Source organism: Cotesia glomerata, linkage group LG8, assembly GCF_020080835.1.
Source record: "Cotesia glomerata isolate CgM1 linkage group LG8, MPM_Cglom_v2.3, whole genome shotgun sequence".
NCBI classification, from domain to species: domain Eukaryota; kingdom Metazoa; phylum Arthropoda; class Insecta; order Hymenoptera; family Braconidae; genus Cotesia; species Cotesia glomerata.
Window position 1 is genome coordinate 19,431,696 of NC_058165.1, and position 4,847 is coordinate 19,436,542.

The following is a 4,847-nucleotide window of genomic DNA, read 5'->3' on the forward strand; positions in this document are numbered from 1 at the left end:
ATTATAAACTTTTGATAAAAAGGATCAATATTTTTTTTTTTTAATGATACATTAAAAAAAAAATGATTTAATAAAATTTATAAATGATTTTTGATAAATTGCACTATATTTTCTTAAATATTAACATTTTTAAAGATATTAGCTCATCCTGATGTTACACTCATCAAGAGCTTTCATTTGAGTACCCACATGCATTTATGATATATTTTTCATATATACATATATATATAGTATATATTTTGAAGATATAAGCTCATCATGATGTTACACTTATCAAGAGCTTTCATTTGAGTACCCACATGCATTTTTGATATATTTTTTATATATACATATATATAATATATATAAATATATAAAATATATGAAAAATTGATGTAGGTACTTAAATGAAAGGTTCCGATGAGTATAATGTCGGGGTAAGCTTATTTTTTTAAAAATGTCAATAATTCTCAAGATACAAGGTCATTTCTTAATTATGTGTCTAGAGATAGACCATTTTTAAATGCAGCTTAAATACTTATCATAATAAATTGACTATCGGTAAAAATTTGACATAAAAAAAAATTATTAAATAAATTTGTTAAATTATAAACTTTTTTTAAAAAGCATTAATAATTTTTTTTAATGATAAATTTAAGAAAATGATTTAATAAAATTTATAAATGACTTTTGATAAATTGCACTTTATTTTCTTAAATATTGCCATTTTTAAAGATATTAGCTCATCCTGATGTTACACTCATCAAGAGGTTTCATTTGAGTACCCACATGCATTTTTGATATATTTTTCATATATACATATATATAATATATATATAAATATATGAAAAATTGATGTGGGTACTTAAATGAAAGGTCTCGATGAGTGTATTATCAGGGTGAGCTTATATCTTTAAAAATGTCAAATAATATCTGTAAGAATGTTAAAATTCAATGTTTTGATTTTTATGATTTAAAAAAATCAAAATTTTTTTTAATAAATTAAAAATTTTCTTTAAAAATTTTAATAAATTTTTTTTGTGATTATCCTTAAGAAAAATGATTCATATATTAAATTTTACTTATTATTTTTTAATATTAATACGCAAAGATAAATGATAATGCATTTTGATATATTTTTTATATATACATATATATAATATACATAATTTAAAGATACAAGCTCACACCGATGTTACACTCATCAAGAGCTTTTATTTAAGTACCCACATGCATTTTTGATATATTTTTCATATTTACATATATATAATATATATAAATATATAAAATATATGAAATATTGATGTGGGTACTCAAATGAAAGGTCTCAATGAGTGTAACATCGGGATGAGCTTATATCTTTAAAAATGTCAATAGTTCACCAGATACAAGGTCATTTCTTAATTATGTCTCTAGAACTATAAAAAACCGCGGAATTCCGCGAATAAGAAAAAAAAAACATTAAAAAAATGTTTTTTTTTATATTTAGATATTTTGCCTTTTACAAAATCGATTAAAAATGATTTTATACAAATAATAATTATTTTATTTCAAAAAATTTAATATAAAAACTTTTGATAAAGTTAATAATAAAAAAGTCCTGCAATAATATTCCCTTAAATTTAAAAAGACTAAAAGTTTTTAAAATCGTAATTTAAAAAACTCTGTAGGCCGTATTGATTTTAATTATATACAGAGTATTTAACATTTATTTGAATACCCTATTCATAACAGAATTACTTTCATTTACATTTTACTTACTGTTTCTCCTCCAGTGATGAATCCACCCTTATAAATTTGAATAAATAAACTTGAAAGCCGACTCACTGAAGTACCTCAAATACCCAGTTTAATTTATCGTTGAATTCTGTGTCTATAATTGCTAAAATTCAATTTACTTTTTTTGTAAAGAGGACTTAAATAATTATTTTGAATAGTTACAATGTACTATGAATATTAAAAAATATATATTATTTAAGATACATTTTTCTACGAACTACGGACCGATTTATATATAGAGTCTATTGTCCTGAACTCTTGATATTTTTTGTGATGTAAAAATTGGACTCGTTCTATTATTATAAAATCATCTCGAGCATCTATATCCGGTCAATTCTCTTTTATTTTTTTTTACTAAAAAAAAAATAATAATAATAATAATAATGATAAAGTATATTTTTATACAGATCATAAAATTTTTTCAAAATAAGTACTCACACGCTTAAATTTAATTGAAATTTATTATGATAAGTATTTAGGCTGCATTAAAAAATTCTCTATCTCTAGATATTTAATTAAGAAATGACCTTGAATCTCGTGAACTATTGACATTTTTAAAGATATAAGCTCATCCCGATGTTACACTCATCGAGACCTTTCATTTGAATACCCACATCAATTTTTCATATATTTATATATTTTATATATATATGTAAATATGAGAAATATATCAAAAATTCATGTAGGTACTCAAATGAAAGCTCTTGATGAGTGTAACATCATGATGAGCTTATATATTCAATGCTATATATATATATATATATATATATATAGCTATATATATATGCTGCTGTATATATATGCTGCTATATACATATATGCTATATTCAATATATATATATATATATATATATATATATATATATATATATATATATATATATATATATTGGGGCGGCGCAAAAAAACCGACTATTTTTTTTTTTTTTTAGTCTCGAGTGAAAAAAATGTTAGTTTTTGATGTTCTAAGAGCCCTCACCAAAAATTAAAAAAAAAGTTTGGAGCGTATTTAGTGTGCGCGGTTGCAAAATTTAAAAAAATTGAAACACACAATGACGCACACCAAGTACGTTCCAAAATTTTTTTCTTAATTTTTAAATTTATAACAAAATTTTTTTTAATTTCCGAAAATCATAAACAATCATATCGGTTACTTGGATTTTTTAATTTTTTTATTTTATATATTTTTGTAAAGAAAATATCAGATTTTTTTTTTCTTAAGGAAGTACGAGCGAATCTAATGTAAAATAATTTCCAACTTTGAGCTTTGAAATTAAATATACGTATAAATAAATACATCATTTATTTAATCCCATAATTTTAAAAGATTCACTATTTAGTTACTTAGATATTAAATTTTAAAAATCACACTTTTTATCTCCTTATACACGGGCTCTTATGGCGGACAAACTTTTGTCGAGACTTTTATGATTTTTTCAATATTAACCTTCCAACTTTAACGAATAAAAAACTATATACAAGAAACTTGGATTATTGCAAAATATAAAAACAATTGAATAATAATACATTACTACAATAATATTTAAATATTTAAAATTAAATTTTATGTTTTTAATTCGTTTATCGCCAGCTATTTATCCGAATAAAGGTTTGGCAACGTCGCTTCACCAGCTGAGAAAAAAGAAAAGGATAGAAATATAGTTACAGAGAGAGAAACTATAGAAAATGTCACGATATGACAAATATGACAGCAATTGCTTTTATTAGTAAATAAATTAAAAACAATGACAAAATCTTATATTGAGTGAAATAGTTTAATATATTAGCACTTTAGTAATTAAAAATTATAAAAATAAATATTTAAACTCTAAAAAAGTGACTCTAATCTATAATTTTTTTTTATTAATAAAAAGTGATGTTAAATTTTTCAAAATATTTATATGTTAAAATGAAAATATTCTTTTACTTGAAAAAAAAAAAAAAGTACCCAAGCACACTAAGCTGTAAATAATTAATTATTTAAATTAATTAGAGGTTAGGAAATACATTCAATGGAAATAAATATCACAGTTTAAAGTTGAAAATTTTTTTTATTAATAAATAAAAACAGAAATAATTTAAAATTAATAAATAATTAACACAAAATAACATGAATAGTCATTCTATTAATCTGAAAATTAAAAATAAATAAAAATCTGAAAAATTAAATGAAAAGTTAGCTAGCTGTTAGACAGCTGTCAGACAGAATAAGCCCTAATTTTGTACATAAGCTATCAATAATTTTTTGGCTTTTCGTAATACGAGGTTTTCCACCTACATCTTGTGCCAAAAGTATTCTTATACCTTTAGGACCACTCGATTTGAAGCACTTACTTACAGTATCGAAAGTTATTCCAGTCATTGCCATTTTTTTAATCATATGCACAGATAAGCCACCGTTTTCTTTTTTCTTAGTTCTGTAACAAAATAAAATTTATTATAAATTTTCAACTTGAATTTAATAATACAATTTATTGAATATATTTTTCTAGAAGAATAAAATGTGTCATTTAATTTCTTTAGTTGTCATAATAAAGATACACACTGGTATAAATATAACCTCAAATTAATAGTACATTCATAATTACCAATAAAGTTTGTATTTTCGGCATTTTCCTTATTTTTTTTTCGAGCTTTATTGCTCGCAATCACATTTTTTTTCCACTGAGCTATATTTTTTTTAGTTAATTTTCCTTTGTAACGACAACGCATTTTGGTTAACTCACACACTCATGCACGTCCCTGTATAGTGGGTATAATCAAACGCGCTGTTGCCAAGCCTGTTTATTTACTCCGGCAAGTAATAAATACCAAAGTCATTTTATTACTTTGTTTTATTAAATAAGTAAAAATCATCAATTATTAAATTGTTCAAATTATTTTAAATTAAAATAAAGAATTTTGACGAGAATTGGGAAGATTAAAATTAAAAAAAGATTTTAACATTATTTTGACTCATTAGTTACGCTCGTACTACCTTAATAGTCTTATGAACGTGGACTTGGCGCGATTTTTTTACAGTGAAACTGTTTTTGTTCGGATTTTAGTATTTTTTGTAATTATAATAAAAATTTACAATTGGTACCAAC

At 22.7% G+C, this 4,847-nt stretch overlaps 1 long non-coding RNA gene across 1 annotated transcript; it reads right to left on the minus strand.

Annotated features, from left to right (window-relative positions):
* Positions 1 to 4,007: 4,007 nt before the first annotated feature.
* Positions 4,008 to 4,623, minus strand: LOC123270555. The gene is made up of 2 exons (XR_006510626.1): positions 4,347 to 4,623; positions 4,008 to 4,175 (listed from the first exon to the last, which is right to left on the minus strand). It is a non-coding gene; the product is annotated as an uncharacterized LOC123270555 (long non-coding RNA).
* Between the last annotated feature and the right edge of the window lie 224 nt (positions 4,624 to 4,847).